The sequence below is a fragment of the Muntiacus reevesi genome, chromosome 10 (assembly GCF_963930625.1).
Source record: "Muntiacus reevesi chromosome 10, mMunRee1.1, whole genome shotgun sequence".
Taxonomy (NCBI): Eukaryota; Metazoa; Chordata; class Mammalia; order Artiodactyla; family Cervidae; genus Muntiacus; species Muntiacus reevesi.
In genome coordinates, this window is record NC_089258.1 from 18,323,351 (window position 1) to 18,341,696 (window position 18,346).

The window sequence follows — 18,346 nt, forward strand, 5'->3', positions numbered from 1 at the left end:
GTTAATTATCTCTATTCACAGATGACATAATCTTGTATAGAGAAAATCATAATGAATCTTTTAAAAAACTATTAGAACTAAGAATTGAACTGATTAAAGTTGCAAGATAAAAGATAGATATACAAAAATTTCTTCTATCTCTATACACTTTCCATGGACATTCTGAAAAAAAATTAAGAAAATTTTATTTATAATAAAATCAAAAAGAATAAAATATTTAAGTCTAAATTTAGTAAAAAATATTTTTGCATACAAGACTTGTACAATGAAATGACAAAATCAGTGTTGAAAGAAATTAAAGAAGATCTACATAAACAGAAATCACGACATTGTCATGAACTAATTATTGGTAAGATGGAAATACTCTTCAAGTTGGTCAGCGCCATCTCTATCAAAATCTCAAGTGGATTTTTCCAGAAATAGACAAATTGACCTTAAAATTCAAATGGAAATGCAAGGAAGATAGAATAGTCAAAACAATCTTGAAAAAAGGAGAATGTTAGAGAAGTCACATTCTTGATGGCAAAACTTATTACAAAGGTATATATCAAGACAGTGGGGTTTTGGCATGAGGATAAACATACAGATCAACAGAGTAGAATTGAAAGTCCAGAAACATACTCTCACACGTATGATGCTTTTCAACAAGGACACCAAGACAAGTCAATGAGGGAAAGAATAGTCAAATTGTTCAAGAACAATTTGTGAATAATAACCACATACAAAAGAATAAAGTATATTTGTATATAACACCATACATAAGCATTAACTAAAAATGAATCACAGACACAAACATAAAAGCTGAAACAATACAACATTTAGAAGAAAGCATAGGAGTAAATTTTCATGACCTCAGTTAAGCAATGGTTTATTAGAAATGAAACCAAAAGCACAAGCTTGTCATACTAAATGAAGTAAGTAAGAGAAGGAGAAATATCATATGATATCACTTAAATGTGGACTCCAAGAAGAAATGATATAAATGAACTTACAAAGCAGAAAGAGACTCACAGACTTTGGGAATGAACACATGGTTGATGGGGAAAAGGATGGGGAGAGGCAATAGTTAGGGAGTTTGGGACGGACATGTACTCATGCTGTATTTAAAATAGATAACCAAGGACCACATGGAATTCTGTTCAATATATGTGGCAGCCTGGATGGGAGGAGAATTTGGGGGAGAATAAATGTATGTATTGCTGCTGTTGTTCAGTTGCTAAGTCATGTCAGACTCTTTGCAAGCCCATGAACTGCAGGACTCCAGGCTTCCCTGTCCTTCACTATCTTCCAGAGTTTGCTCAAACTCACGTACATTGAGTCAGTGATGCCATCCAATCATCTTATCTTCTGTCATCCCCTTCTTCTCCTGCCCTCAATCTTTCCCAGCATCAAGGTCTTTTCAATGAGTTGTCTCTTCCCATCAGGTGGCCAAAGTATTGGAGCTTCAGCTTCAGCATCAGTCCTTCCAGTGAATATTCAGGATTGATTTCCTTTAGGATTTACTGGTTTGATCTCCTTGCAGTCCAAGGAACTCTCAAGAATCTTCTCCAGCACCACAATTTGAAAGCATCAGTTCTTAGGTGCTGAGTCTTCTTTGTGGTTCAACTCTCACATCTGTACATTACTACTGTAAAAACCATAGCTTTGACTATAAGGACCTTTGTCGGCAAAGTGATGCCTCTGCTTTTTAATACACTGTCTAGGTTTGTCATAGCTTTTCTTCCATGGAGCAAGTGTCTTTAATTGCAAGGCTGCAGTCACCATCAACAGTGATTTTGGAGACCAAGAAAGTAAAGTCTCTCACTATTTCCACGTTTTCCCCATCTGTTTGCCATGAAGTGATGGAACTAGATGCCACGATCTTAGTTTTTTGAATGATGAGTTTTAAGCCAGCTCTTTCATAGGTATGGCTGAATTCATTTCTTCTTCACCTGAAACATTCACAGCATTGTTTGTTAATTGGCTGTATCCTAATACAGAATAAAACTTTAAAGAAAAACTACAGTGAGATACCACTTCACACTCACTAGAAGGACTATAGTAAAATAAGACAATAGCAAGTGCTGGCAAAGACATGGAGGAATTGGAACCCTCTACATTACTGGTAGGAATGTAAAATAGTAAAGCCATTATAGAAGAGTTTGGTAGTTACACAAAATACTAAACTATCTGACTCAGCAATTTAGGTTTATACCTAAGAGAACTGAAAATATATGTCCATACAAAAGCTTGTACAAAAATATTAATAGCAGCATTGTTTATGGCAGTCAAGAAATGGAAACAACTCAACTGTCCATCAATTGATGTATAGATAAGCGTGGCATATTCGTACAAGGGAATACTTTTGCCATATAAAGAAATGAAGTAACAACACATTTTACGTCATAGATGAAACTTGAACATATTATGCTAAGTGAAGGAAGTCAGTCAAACAAGCCTACATATCATATGATCCCGCGTATATGAAATGCCTACAAAAGGCAAATTATAGGAGCAGAAAGTAGTTTAGTAGTTGCTTAGGGCAGGTGGGTGAGTAGGAGTGGGGTGAAGAGTGATTACTTATGGATACATGGATTCTTTGGGGGAGGGGCATGAAATATTCTAATTAGATTGTGGTGATGGTTGCACAACTTTGTCAATATACTAAAATCATTGAGTTGTACACTTTAAGTTGGTGAGTGTCTCATGTTGAATTGTACCTTAAGTAATTTAGGAGAAAACATTTCAGAGGTCTCAAGCTTGTTGATTTTAGTCCCAAACCAAATTGTTTGTCTTCCTTGTTAGATGCTTCCCAAAACCTGGATGACTTCCTACACAGTTGTTTTATAGTTGAGGATGCAGACCTTGGTCTTTGCTGGTGGATCAGATGGTAAAGAGTTTGCCTGCAATGCGGGAGACCCGGGTTCTATCTCTGGGTTGAAAAGATCCCCTGGAGGAGGAAATGGCAACCCACTCCAGTATTCTTGCCTGGAAAATCTCATGGATGGAGGAATCTGGTGGGCTACAGTCCATGGGTTTGTAAAGAGTCAAGACATGACTGAGCGACTAACACATGCAGACCATAGAAACATTCCTTTTTTCCTTACAAAAGATCCTTTCTTTAACCTGATATCTCAGTTGGTAAATAATAGGCCTGCAGTGCAGGAGACCCTGGTTTGATTCCTGGGTTGGGAAGATCCCCTGGAGAAGGGAAAGGCTACCCACTCCAGTATTCTGGCCTGGAGAATTCCTTGGACTTTATAGTCCATGGGATCGCCAAGAGTAGGACATGACTGAGCGACTTTCACTCTAGCCTGCAGGTCTACAAGGATCTAGGCAGTTTTCCAAGTGTCCCTTGGTCTCATGTTACATTTAGTACCTCTGAGCAGGTCTGTGTTGGGTGGGCTATAGATTCTCCAATTTTTTCAAGATCTTCTTAAACTGGATCATGCACATACTTCAGTATGTACTTGGTGACCGCATGAGTTTCTGAAGGCACAGACTAAATAGAGAGTACCCACCTGGAGTATCTCTGTCTGTGAAGGTATTTCTCAGAGAACAGTATTACTCTAGCATGAAAATATGCATGTCAGACAGTTATGGGTTGAAGGGCTCTGTGCAATAGAGGCGGGAGAGAGCAGGGCTTGAGAACAGCAAGCCTCTTCAGCCCTGGCAACTTGCTCACTTCTTGCTACTACTGAGGATATTTCAATGGCAAAGTCTGCGAAGCTCCATTAAGTTATCTTCACAGAATAACTCCCCACATGAGAAAGCTGCACATGGGTAACATGCATTGAAGATCTTGGGAAACATTTATTAAGTCACCACTAAATATTCTCTATATAAAACTGTAATTTCTATTGTGTATCATTTAACTATTGTTTAAGAATGTCTGTTCATGGTGAAATGTTTATCATTCCAATATTTAACTAAATTTCATTTCATGGTTTAAAGCATTCCTTGATTTGACTTGTCTTTATGCAGAAATGATCAACCCCATTTTTGCTTTCCAACTGAGTGGAAATATGCAAATGTTTTGATTAAATGATAAACTAAACAGTTTTGCCAGAAGCAGCTATTTCCACAGGAGGCAATACTACTAAATTATCCAAGTAAAATGGAATGATGCCAATTGCTGGCAGATGTAGGGAAACTGATAGAAGCTTCCAAATGTGGCTATTATCAAACAGTCCCAAAAAAGAGAGAAAGAAAGAACACTCCCCGCTCCTCTTAAAGAAAAAAACAAAGAAAAAGTTGGTAAACATGATCCCAAGTCATGTTGGCCTATCTGTTTTGTATCTCTCATCTCCCATCTAAGTTTTATGAAATAGAGGCAGCCTCATTTCACACAATCTGAAACTTAGCTTCAAAGTTTGTTCCTTTCCATTTGGAATTTACTTTCCTATAGCGTATTAAAGCTGGTCACTGGCATCCAACCAGCACATAAGAAACTTCTCAATCCAAATGTAATTAAAACACTCTGCATTTGCAATGAAAATTATAGAAAACAAAACCACAGCAATATCAGCAATTCAGATAGAAAAAAATAAAAATAAGAAAAGCAATAAAAATGTAAACTATCCAAAATACTAATAACTAAACTATATACCTCTATTATTGGAACATTCAAGTCATTTCCATCTTTAATGGAAAACAAAACTTACAATTAATTCATTCTTGTGTATATCTTTGTACTGTTTTCTAATTATTTTCATTGTGAGCTTGTAATTAAACGTTTTTTGTAGACAACACAAGAAATTCTGATGATACTTATTATGCAAAAACATTGCATGGTAAAAATGTCATAAGTCAAAGAATAAGTGATTAAGAAACATATTTGACAAATAAAGAGTTAATAATCTCAATATACAAAAACTCCTAAAAATTAGTAAGAAAAAGATTTCAAAATCTCATTGTGACAAAGATAGGAATAGACAATTTTGAAAACAGGAAAGAATAATGACCCATAAAGATATGAAAATTTGATTCATTAATTTGACTTTTAGCCAGCGAAATGAAAACTCAGGTCATCATAAGATACTAGTTTCATCCAGTATATTAGTTCAAAAATGAGAAAAAACAATGACATCCTAGTATTGGCAAGGATTTAAGGGAAAGGACACTTGTGTACTTTGGAAATATTACCACTATTTTGGAAAGTGATCTGACAAAATCAGTTAAACAGTTAAAATACATGCACACTTTGACCCAGCAATCTCACTTCTTGGAATTTTTCCTATAAAATGAGGCTGTCTACGGCAGCACTTTTTGGCTTGACAAAAATAAACTACAAGAAGTGTGAAAGACAATTTGCAGAGAAACATATGTAGTCTGAGTCCAGTTTTCTAAAACATAAAATGATTTTGTAAAACATTATCTCTAATTTGTGTGAAATTTGTGAAATGCATGGAAAAAGGCATACCTGGCTGTTAGCCGTGAGAGGTGGTATCTTAATTCAAAAAAACCAAGCCTAGATGATGATAGTGATTTTACTGTGAGCACAGATTATTTTTTTAAGTCTTTATTGAATTTGTTGCAACATTGTTTCTGTTTTATGTTTTGGTATTTTTGGCCACTAGATACATGGGTTCTTACTTCCTGACCAGGGATCAAACCTGCACCCCCTGCATTGGAAGTTAAGGTCTTAACCATTGGACTGCCAGAGAAGTCCCACAGGTTACTTTGTAATTGAACCTTTTTGAAGAGTTGAATGAGTTTGAATCTAGAATCAAGTGAAGAACTTCCAGCACTTGTTGGAAGGCTTACAGGGCACAGGTTACAGGTTACAGGTTACAGGGCACAGAGAGCTTCATCATCACCCCAAGGGGCCCATGGAGTCACCACCTGCAGGGCCGACCACCACCTCACTGGGTAAAGGCTGTGGGGCCCAGGCTGGCACGACCTCCTGGCTGGAAACCCTACTGTCCTAGGTCTGAGCTCCTGTTCTCCTTCCTCTGCTTCTTCTCCAAAAGAGTCCCGAGGAAGTCTTCACCTACTGGGTCCTCTTCCGAATTGTAGGCTTTGCAAAGGCTACATGAGGCTCCCAGACACCCTTCCCAATTTCTGGGGGTACAGAAGTTAGAAAGGCTCTCTCCTCTTTCCCTCCTGCCCATCTTGTCCTCTCTTTTCCTGACCATCCTATGACCAGCGTGCTAGGATAGAGGACTGGGCTCAGCATCCACAGGATAAAAACAGAATGTGGGGGGACCAAAAGCATGGAGACTAGAGCAGAAAGACCTCAGCAAAGGTCCATAGTGGCAGGAGCCAGCAGGAATCAAGGTACCAGGACAATTCAGCCAGCTGAAGTGAAGACATGGAGCATTTGTTTCTTCCGGTCCCTCCTGCCTCTCTTGCAGGTCAAGCGCTGGCTGCCCACATTGCTCAGCTGTCTGCCTGAGTGTTGCCTGGGTGGTGATCACTGGAACCACAACATTCTGGGGTGACATTGGTGACTAAAAATAGTTCCCAAGCCTGGATACTTAAAAATCATGATGTAGCTCTAGAGAAAAGACTCCTGCAGCCTATGACCTTGAAGTGGGGATCCTAGGGAGCTAGAATGGGCAGTCCTTTGGTCTCTCCAGGCTGGAAGCAAAAAAGAAGCCTCTTAAAGACCCCAGAGGTGTTTATTTCCCTAGATTTCTTGGTGTGGGCCATTTTAAAGTCATTTTTGAATTTGTTACAGTATTGCTTCTGTTTTATGTTTTGGTTTTTTGGCCCAGAAGCATATGTGATCTTAACCTTCCAACCAGGAATCAAACCTGCACATCCCCTCCACAGGAAGGCAAACTTTTAACCCCTGGACCATGAGGGAAGTCCCCTAAAGATGTCTTTAAAAAGAACATCATTCTCTGTGTGTGAGCTGTGTGGCTCATCAGAGATTTTTCCTGGAGCATGTGGAGAAGTGGGCAGCTGTCCTGCTAGCTAACTGCCTGTACCCACTCCATTAAATCCTTCAAAGGATGGGCTTCAGCATAAATGAATGACAAGAGAGACTTTCTTTCCAGTTGTGATACTTTTAGTCTTTTCCACGTCACTCTCTAGAGCCACACAGCACAGACTCTGGAACCAGACTGCCTGAGTTCAGTCAGTTTAAGCCCAGCCACAACCATGATGGTCTGGGATATTTCTCTGAGCTGCAGTTTCTCAACTGGAAATGGGTTTAATAGCTGCACTTAAATGAGTTACCAGACTTCCCTGGTAGTCCAGTTGATAAGAATCCACCTGCCAATATAGGAACATGGGTTCAAACCCTGGTCCAGGAAGATTCAACATTCCATGGAGCAATCAAGCTCTTGCACCACAACTACTGAGGAACGACTCTATAGCCCATCAGCTGCAACAACTGAAGCCAGTGAGTCTAGAGCCCGTGCTCTGCAACAAGAGAATCCCGGGCACGGTAACAAAGAGTAGCCCATGCTCAGCATCTAGAGAAGGACTGCACGCACCAACAAGGACCCAGTGCAACCAAAAATAAATATGTATACATATATTTAAAATGACTTACCACATGTGATGTACACAGCACCCAGGTGCTCCAGAAGCATCAGTTGCCATTCTTATTTCTTCAGTGATAACGTACGTTACCTGCTCATTTATAAGAAGATATAATTGGAAAAGCTTTAAGAAAATTCTGTGTGTGCATTGAGTCTTTCTTCTGTTTCTAGCGTTGTGCAGATTATTTACATGTTATTTCTACTTTTTTATAACAACTCACTAAAAGAGTATCATTATTTTTATGTTACATATTAAAAGTAGTGATGAAGCTGGGATTCAGGTCTGTTTAGACCCCAATTTTTGCCCCCATTTCTCACTCTGCTCTGCTGCCTCTCCATCATCAACACTCTGTTGAAAGCGTGCGGATGTAGCTTCTGTGTGTGAGGTGTAAGGCACATGACACTGCTAAGAAGTACGAATCCCAGTGATAATCTCCAACTCCTGCCTCATTCCCAAGTATTTACTAATGCAGCTGGCAAAAAGAGAAAATTCTCTCCTTCACAGAGTTTACATGATAGTGATCAGAGATTGCAGGAAAATGGAAACAGGGAAAGACTTTATTTTCTTGGGCTCCAAAATCACTCTCTGTGGATGGTAACTGCACCAACAAAATTAGAAGACACTTGCTCCTTGGAAGAAAAGCTATGACCAACCTAGACAGCATACTAAAAATCAGAGACATCGCTTTGCCAGCAAAGGTCCATCTAGTCAAAGCTATGGTTTTTCCAGTAGTCAGGTAAGGATGTGAGAGTTGGACCATAAAGAAGGTTGAGCACTGAAAAACTAATGCTTTCAAATTGTGGTGCTGGAGAAGACTCTTGAGAGTCCTTTGAACTGCAAGGAGATCAAACCAGTTAATCCTAAAGGAAATCAGTCCTCAATATTCATTGGAAGGACTGATGCTGAAGCTAAAATGCCAGTGCTTTGGCTACCTGATTCAAAGAGCCAACTCATTGGTAAAGACCCTGATGCTAGGAAAGATTGAGGGCAGGAGGAGAAGGGGCAACAGAAGACAAGATGATTGGATGGCATCACCAACTCAATGTACATGAGTTTGAGCAAACTCTGGGAGATAGTGAAGGACAGGGAAGCCTGGCATGCTGCAGTCCATGGGGTTGCAAAGAGTCTGACAAGACTGAACGACTGAACTGAGCTGATCAGAGACAGATAATGTACAATTAAATAATTTAAATATGTCTTAATAATATGCAAAATGGTAACAAATGCTATGGAGAAAATAAACCTCTGGAGAGGAGCAGTGGGGTGCAAGGAGAGGTGATTTTTAATTTTAAATATAAGAGCCTCATCTAAATTATTTTCTGATAATCTTGGTGGTGAACTCTAAATGGTATACAGGCTGCAAGAGGTGATGACTGGTATTTGCAGTCATGACCTAGAGCTTCAGTCTGCTACACAGTTTCCACCAGTCATATGTGGGCAAATTATTTAACATCAAGTAAAATTTAAAATGCAAGTCCTCAGTCTCACTAGTCACATGGAAAGGCCTCAACAGCCACATGGACTAGATGGTGCATGTTTAGAACATTCTTATCATTGCAGAATGTTCTGCTGGATGGTATTGGGCTCAAGTAAAGCAGCCAGATGCTGCAGGAAGTGAGCAGAATGCTTAGATCATGCTTTGGGATACAGAGATTTAGTGAGAATGAGGTCAACATAACGATCACGGATGGTTTCCTCCTCCGTAATATCTCCATGCACCTTCAGGAGATACTATCAGTCAGTTCAGTGGCTGTCATATCTGACTCTTTGTGACCCCATGAACTACAGTACACCAGGCCTCCCTGTCCATCACCAACTCCTGGAGCTTGCTCAAACTCATGTCCATCGAGTTGGTGATGCCATCCAACCATCTCATTCTCTGTCATCCCCTTCTCCTCCTGCCTTCAATCTTTCCCAGCATCAGGGTCTCTTCCAATAAGTCAGTTCTTCAGATCAGGTGACCAAAGTATTGGAGCTTCAGTTTCAGGATTAGTCCTTTCAATGAACATTCAGGACTGATCTCCTTTAGGATGGACTGGTTGGATCTCCTTGTAGTCCAAGGGACTCTCAAGAGTCTTCTCCAGCACCATAGTTCAAAAACATCAATTCTTCAGCACTCAGCTTTCTTTATAGTCCAACTCTCATATCCATACATGACTACTGGAAAAATCATAGCTTTGACTAGATGGACCTTTGTTGGCAAAGCAATGTCTCTGCTTTTAAGTATGCTGTCTAGGTTCATCATAGCTTTTCTTCCAGGGAGCAAGAGTCTTTTAATTTCATGGCTGCAGTCACCATCCACAGTGATTTTGGAGCCCAAGAAAATAAAATCTGTCACTGTTTCCATTGTTTCCCCATCTATTTTCCATGAAGTGATGGAACCAGAAGCCATGATGTTAGTTTTTTGAATGTTAAGTGTTAAGCCAGTTTGTTCACTCTCCTCTTTCACTTTCATCAAGCAGTTGTTTAGTTCCTCTTTGCTTTCTGCCATAAGGGTGATGTCATCTGTGTATCTGAGGTTATTGATATTTCTCCTGGCAATTTTGATCCCAGCTTGTGCTTCATCCAACCCAGCATTTCACATGATGTACTCTGCATATAAGTTAAATAAACAGGGTGACAATATACAGCCTTGATGTACTCCTTTCCCAATTTGCAACCAGTCTGTTGTTCCATGTCCAGTTCTAACTGTTGCTTCTTGACCTGCATACAGATTTCTCAGGAGGCAGGTATGGTGGTCTGGTATTTCCATCTCTTGAAGAATTTTCTACACAGATCCACACAGTCAAAGGCTTTGGCATGATAAATAAAGCAGAAGCAGATGTTTTTCTAGAATTCTTTCGCTTTTCGATGATCCAACGGATGTTGGCAGTTTGACCTCTGGTTCCTCTGCCTTTCCTAAATACATCTTGAACAACTGGAAGTTCTCAGTTCATGTATTATTGAAGCCTTGCTTGGAGAATTTTCAGCATTGCTTTGCTGGTATGTGAGATGAGTGCAATTGTGCAGTAGTTTGAACATTCTTTGGCATTACCCTTCTTTGGGATTGAAATGAAAACTGAACTTTTCCAATCCTGTGGCAATATAGGAGATACTATAATGATATGCTTTTGCCTATTTTCAAACAATTATAGTACAAAACAGCACAAATATATCCATCTGCAGGCAAAACTTTTATTTAGTTGACCTGAATTAAAATCACCACTATCTTCTTCCTCCCTTTCTCTTCAATATCATCATCATCACCAGTCAGAAGTATTATCATACCTTTGACCACCAAGACTCTTGGCATACTTTGATTTTCTAAGTAGTTAATGGAATGAATGGAAATTGATAGAAAATAAGTAATTGGTGAAAGAAATATTGATTTTACAATAACCCAAGATACTTTGTTAAGAATAAGAAAAACAATGGTAGAATAATGTTTTAAAGTAAAATATTAGTAGATGTAATGCATGATATTTGGTTGGATCCTGGATCAACAACAAAAATCATCCCTGAAGGACAAATAGAAAAATGTTAAATCACAACAAATATGTAAGGAAAGACAATAGTGTTGCTTAAATGTTAATTTTCCTGAGTGTGACAATTACTTGATTTTTGTTGGAATATAAATGATAAAGTATTCAAAAGTGAAGTGTCATAATATCTATAATTAACTCAGGTGGTTCATCAAAAAATGCCTGTGATTAACTCAGGTGGTTCATCATTTGTGTGTGCATGTGTGCATATAAAACAAGAGCTTTGCCTGAAGGTGTGTCACATATATATGTGTTTAGCACAAACACTGCAAAATACTAACAATTGATGGATCTAGGTGAAGAATATGTAGATATTCATTTGATTATTTTTGCAACACTTCTGTAGGCTATTTCATAAAAAAAAAATTGGAGAGAAATTAAAGGATTATTTAAATGAGGTAATAAGAGTTGCTCTCCATTAAAGAGTGACCATGCTTATAAACTTTTAAAAAGAGTTAGTGAATAAAAATTATTTATCTTGTATATTTTATTTCAATAGAACATTTTTCTCCTTTTCAAAACATTGGTCCCAATTTAAACTGGATATATTTTGTGCTTGAATTTAAAGTTTAATTTACCCAGATGTTTTTGTGTAAACTTATTTTTCAGTGAAATCTTAGCTTTCGGGATAAAATCTCAGCATGTCAGATTCAGACCCTTGGGCATCTCAACTACAATCCCTGTGAGTGTAGTCATTCGTTTCTGGAGGAATCAGTACGTTTCCACAGCCCCTGAGGTTTTGAAGAATAAGCGATCTGCACACACGAATGCTGAGGTGCATCTAGAACCACGTGCTTCAGCCTGCATGGGCCGCACTGAGCCAGATGACAGCAGAAAAGAATCTTGGGTTGTGTTGCAAGAAAAGGTTAAGAAAACCACTCCCTTCCACTTGCATCACTTAGGACTCTGCTACAAGTGCCAGAAAATTTGCCTAAAACTGGATTAAGCAAGCAAAGAAATGGCTCAGAGGAGGATATGCAGATTCCATTGCTTATGTGACAAGGCCTCAGTGTCAGTCGGCCTATCAACTGTACCTCCAACCCCCACCCCACACCCCCAACCCATCTTCAGGTGCTTCTCTCCCTCAAGCAGCGAGCAGCAACGTGCAGCATAGTATGTAAAAATCCAGGAAGGAGCAGCTAAGCGCTCCGCCCCAGAAGTCCCCAGAGGTCTCATTGGCTCTCAAGGTGTCACGTGCTCCACGCTGACCCAATCACTGTGAGAGAGCAAGCGAGTGCCCAGCACTTCCTGGAGGCTGTGCTGATTGGAGAAAACACACACTCCTCTGCTTCATCACCCAGAGGTCTGAGGTCGGGGTCTTGTGGGTCCGTTAGTGTCTGCTAGGAGAAGTGGGGTGCATGGCGTTTCTGGAAATAAGACCAGTGTGGAAATCATTTGGATAACTTTAAGTCAAGGGGCATGCAACCTGGGATAGAAAGGAAGAGATCTTCAAGGAGGAAGAAGAAACATCTTAGTCTTCTTTCTCTCCTGAAATATTGTGAATTTATAGAAGATGAAATCTTCCTCTCCATATGGATAAAAACTCCTTTTTGTTTAAGATCGTCATCCCACTTAGAGCTGGGACAAAAGTGGCCTCTCCTTTCAATGTAGGGACACTGGAACAGAAAATTCACTAACATTTCTGATGTGGTTCCCCGGTGGCTCAGAGGGTAAAGAATCTGCCTGCAATGCAGGAAATCTAGGTTCCATCTGTGAATCAATCAGAAGGATGCCCTGGAGAAGGAGGCAACCCTCTCCAGTATTCTTGTCTGGAGAATTCCATAGACAGAGGAGACTAGCGGGCTACAGTCCGTAGGGCTGTCTAGAGTCAGAAACAACTGAGTGACTAACCCTTTCATTTTCATTTACCCCACACTGAATACCACCCCACCCCCCACCCCCTGTTATGTATCCATTGGGAGCTCCAGATGGTTTCTGGAATGGAAAATGTTAAGTGTGGAGTCCAGTGCTGTCCACCCCCACTTTGTCAGCAGCTTTACTGTGGAAGATTCAAAACAGTGTGTTGACTGAACTAGGGACATAAGGGAAGCAGGCCTGATGGGTGTCTAATGCTTGTTCCTCAAGAAGCACATCCTGAGATCAGGCTCTGAGTACAAGGGAGGTATTAGATGTTGCTCCCAGGAAGCACAGATTAAGGCAGTGGAATTGAGACAGAAAGAAGGAAGCCAGTCCAGGGTGCGATTGAAGTTATTGCTGTAGACAGTGGTGGCTCAATCACACTGATCTGTAGGTGTGAGGAAAGTACAGAACTTCTTCCTGGGTTAAAGAACCCAGGATCTTAATTTACCAACTCCTGGTGGTTCATTTTTGGTGTCTTCATCCCCCTGTTACATTGGACCAGTCCTGTGTGCGGGTGTCAAACACACAGGGTCCTCAGATGGAGAGATGTGGATGCTTCTGTAAGAACCCACCAGTGTGCATGATTTTGGTGAGTGCCATGGGGCACTGACTCAGTCACTATAAGAAATGTCATCTTAGGTACTTGCTAGAAGTATTATTTTATGGATGCTCTTGTCTAACAATCCTACCATGGTGCTACTGGTAAAGAATCTGCCTGCAATGCAGGAGATTCAGGTTCAATTCCTGATTCGAGAAGAACCCCCCCCTGCCCCCCATCGGAGTAGGAAATGGCAACCCACTCCAAGTATTCTTGCCTGGAAAATTCCATAGACAGAGAAGCCTGACAGGCTACAGTCCAAGGGGTTGCAAAGAGTCAGACATGACTGAGCACACACACACACATACAATGAGCCTACCATGAAGAGAGAGTTGCATTCAGAGCACCCTGTCTGGTCCCCTGAGCAGTGGAAACATATTTCACAGGCCCAGAGATCACACAATTTACAAAAAGCCAAGTGACAAATTAGTAACTAGAGCAGAGAGCTGAACACACAGCAACTGGCTACTGTAGCTGACCTCGCTAGCACAGGGAATAGATGGTGACAGTGTCCCAGATTTGCATTCTGCAATGTCCCAGATCACATGTCGGGGAGAAATCAGAATGACCAACCTGAGCAAAATCTTGAATATATTCACTTTCTTGCAGAACAGGGTTACCAAAGAGGCAACTGCAAGTGGAAATGTGCTAACAGTTATGAGTTCTTATGCAACCTAGGCACGAAAGCCAACTTGGTAAAAGAATTTGGGGCCCTCAGCAAGTAGATAGTGAAAGAAGGCTTGGAATAGTTCTACTTACTATCTAGCTATAACAGAATGGGGGGCTTCCCAGGTGGCACCAGTGGTAAAGAGCCCGTCTGCCAATGCAGGAGACATAAGAGTTGCAGGTTCATTTCAGGGTCAGGAAGATTCCCTGGAGGAGGGCAGAGCATCCCATTTTAGTTTTCCTGCCTGGAGAATCCCATGGACAGAGGAGTCTGCAGGTTACAGTCCATAGGATCGAAAAGAGTCAGACGTGACTTAACATGCATGAACACATAGCAGAATGGAATACTGGCACTCTCTAGATAAATAGAACTGAGTTTAAATCTCACATCTCATACTTGCCATGGATCTTTGGAGTTAGCATTCAACCTCTTTGAATTTCAATTTTCTCATCTGAAAATCTGGGATGTAATAAGTTACTTTATAGATTTGAATAAGATGGCATATGTAAAGCACTCACATTAAAGAAACTCAGTAACTGAGAGGGATCACCAGATGGAAGCCCTATTACAAGTTTTATAACTGGCTACCTTGAGTGTCAATGACCCTTCTGCTTCTGTAAGAAGGCCAGGGAAAAGGAAGAAAAAAGAAAGAAAAAATAGACACTCACAAGGGGAGAAACTAAGATGCCCTAGGGAGAAAGCTGACTTTTGGCAGGCTATTAATATAGTAGAGCTATTACTGTATGTGGAGTGTGTCCATTTTCTTGGCACATGTTCAATTTTACATCCCCTTTAGTGTATTGCTAAGTGGACAGGGTGGGAAAGGGATGGGAAGGCCAAGAAAGAACTATTATGGGTGAACCCTTTCCCACTCACCCAACAAGACTTGAGGAATTGTCAGAGTCTGAATCAGTGAGCCAGCTCAGCATCTTACCATGTGAACATCTTTGGCTGAGGCCACAAAAATCTTGACTTTGTGCTTTAAATAGAGCACTGATTCAGAAGCCTTCCTGATAAGAGACTAAAATGAAACAGCAAATTGTGCTGTCACAAAAGACGACAGAGGATTTTAAAGATCTATTTTGGGGGTCACTTCTCTCTTCTCTTTGGAGGCTGAAAGAGCTCATGGCGTGTGAGCTCAGAGCCTGTGTTCTGGTGGCTCTGGGGCACAGGAGTTTTTTCATGTACTGGTGAAGTCTAATCACTTGGTGCACTTGTCCTTTATTGTTGAGCTTAGTGGCTAAAGACCTTTACTGCTGTTGCCATGTGAAATCTTCAGTCATATGGAAGTCACAGGCTCTGTAGTAATCTATTTCAGGAGACCTGATACAGAATGGAGTTATGTGACAGTAGCAAATGTCATGCCCAGAAATTGGAATTTGGAGGCAAAAGCTACAGGTTAATAGTTTTCTAGAAAACCAGCGTTTGTTGATTTGAACCCAGTGCTTCCCTCTCCAGAAACAGCACAATAGAGAAGGCAGCTCTTTACCAAGTCTTCTTGCATCTGTCTGCATCTGTCAGAATGAGATGGAGTAGATTGTCTTCCAGTATGTCCCCAGAGAAGGTCACCCCAACCACCTTCCCCATAAGAGTTCAAATTCCATCCATTTCTTGTCAAATGGAGCCTAGCACACATTCAATTTAGACTCATGGTATATTTTTAAAACTTTTTCATATTGAAATCATTTCGCTAAAGTGTTGCAAGAATAGTGCAAACAACTCCCATTTTCCCTGAATGTAGATTTCTTGCGTGTTAACATTTTACCATATTTGTCTTATCATTTGCTATAGACACATACTATTTTTTTCTGAACTATTTGAGAGAATGTTGTAGCCAAAATCCCCTTTATTCCTAAATGCTTCAGTGTGTCCTTCCTGAAAGCAAGGGCATTCTTTCATATTATACAAGCACAATGATCAAAATCAGAAAATTAACATTGATATAATAATATTACTGAAACTCTCTGCCTTACTCAAATTTCACCAATTGTCCCAGTGATGGCCTTTAGAGCAAAAGGAGCAAAGAATCCTGGTCCGGGGTCACACACAGTATTTAGCTGGTGTGTCTCTTGTCTCTTTTAATCTGGACCTGTTTCTCAGTTTTCCATGAGATTGATGGCTTTGAGGAGTACAAGCCAGTTTCTTGTAAAATGTCCTTCAGTTTGGGTTTAAAGAATGAATGAATTAGAAAGTCACCTTTTGGCAACGGTCATAGTAATAATGGATTCAGATAACCATCTATCAATGCTAGTGGGTGAAAATTTGATGAGGGAATAGGCTAAGTACATTCTTTTGATGCATTTCTGCACCAAAAGCGTGTTGATTACAAAGGAGAAAACTAACTTTACTGCAGGAGAAGCTGACTCACCCCACCTTCAGTTGGTAATCTAAGTCAATATCAGCAATATTGGGAGAAACTGACTTCAGGTGCCTCCTGAGAAAAACACAGCGTTTGACTTGGTTGTGTTCCCACCAAAAGTGCATAACCTGAATCTGTCATGAACATCCAGCTGAACACACTAGAATGGTAACCCAATGAGAAGAAAATTAGAACAATGCGCTGTTTACCGAGGGGAGACACTCCCAGAGACCCTGTTTACACAGCAAGTCTGGCAGAACTAAGGCAGGATCCGAACTTGAAAGGACCTTTCTTGGCTCTGCCTGCCTCAGGCTTTCTTCTAAATTCAAGAGGAACTTGCTAGCCCATTTATTTCCCAACAATCCTTTAACTCTTTGTTTCACATCCTCCTTTTCCTGCAGAGGCTTGAAGACCATCAAACACTGAGCTTAGAGTCAAATGGCGTCATAGTCAGCATCATGCTTGACCCTTGACTCAGCTTCCTCCTTGGATCCTCATGTCTGGGTCCATGTCATCAGTTTCTATCTTCCCATGTCCTTTCTGCTGTGTTAAGAACATGGGCTCTGTGGATGAGATGCTTGGGTCTGGCCAGCAGCTCGGTTGAGTGACTCAACCCCACTTTCCCCATTTTTCCACCTGTTCAGTGGGAACCCCGCTGACCATATAGTAGGGCTGAGAGTATAGGACAGAATATTTGTAAAATACTCATCATGGAGTTTGGCAGACAGTAATAGAAAACATGCAGTCAATGTTAGCTTTTATCACTATTATCATCAGTGGGCTTTTAAGCATGTATGTTCTGGAACCAAACTGCCTGGGTTCAAATTCTGTCTCCACCGCTTCTTAATTCTATGCTCCTAGGCAAATTACTTGAATTTGACCAAACTCTGGGAGATAGTGAAGGACAGGGAAGCCCGGTGTGCTGCAGTCCATGAGATTGCAGAATCAGACACGACTTAATGACTGAACAACAGCAACAAGGCAAATGACTTAATCTCTGTTTTGAGATGTTGACAAGGATTAAATGAACAGTACCAGGTACACTGTATGAGCTAGGTACGTTTAGACTGTCCCACTTGTAAGTTTCTCTTTTCCCTTTTTAAACCCTTGCTCTGCCCAGATGCTCAGTCATGTCTGACTCTTTGTGACCCCGTGAACTGTAGCCCGAGAGGTTCCTCTGTGCATGGGATTCTCCAGGCAAGAATACTGGAGTGAGTTGATGTGCCCTTCTCCAAGGGATCTTCCTGACCCAGGGATCGAACCCTGGTCTCCTGTGTCTCCTGCAGGCAGGGAGATTCTTTACCACTAGAGCCACCCAGGAAGCCCTCTAGAAGCTCACATTTGAATAAGACTTCTGAGTGTGCCGTGGCCTCCCATTTTGATACTGATCCTCACCAGAATAAGCAAGGGAATATATTATCACCCCCATTTTGTGGACAAGAGAACTGAGGTCTGGGAAATGAAGCCATCTCACAAAAGCACACATGTGCAAGTAGCAAAGTGGGACGTTGATCCCAGTCTTGGGCACAAGCATACTGTTCTTTGCAGCATTCATGCTTCCAAAAAATATTGATGACATATTATATGCCAAATGCCGTGCCAAGGGCTGAGAAGGCAAAGCTTCCGAGTTAGAGGACTTGTGTGAGAGGAGGGGATGAGTCCAGCATTACAGGGAGGCGTGGGAGCGTGGCACCCACACTGATACTGACATTCCTCTCACTCAGCTGAGGTTTCAGGTAAGGAGATCCTTGAGACAAGAATCAGAGGGGTTTAGAAGAAGCCAGTTAGAGTGGCTGCAAGATGAAGAACATCCAGGAAAAATAAGTGTGAAGACAGGGAGGGTGAAACAACTTGAGGCTTTTGGAGAG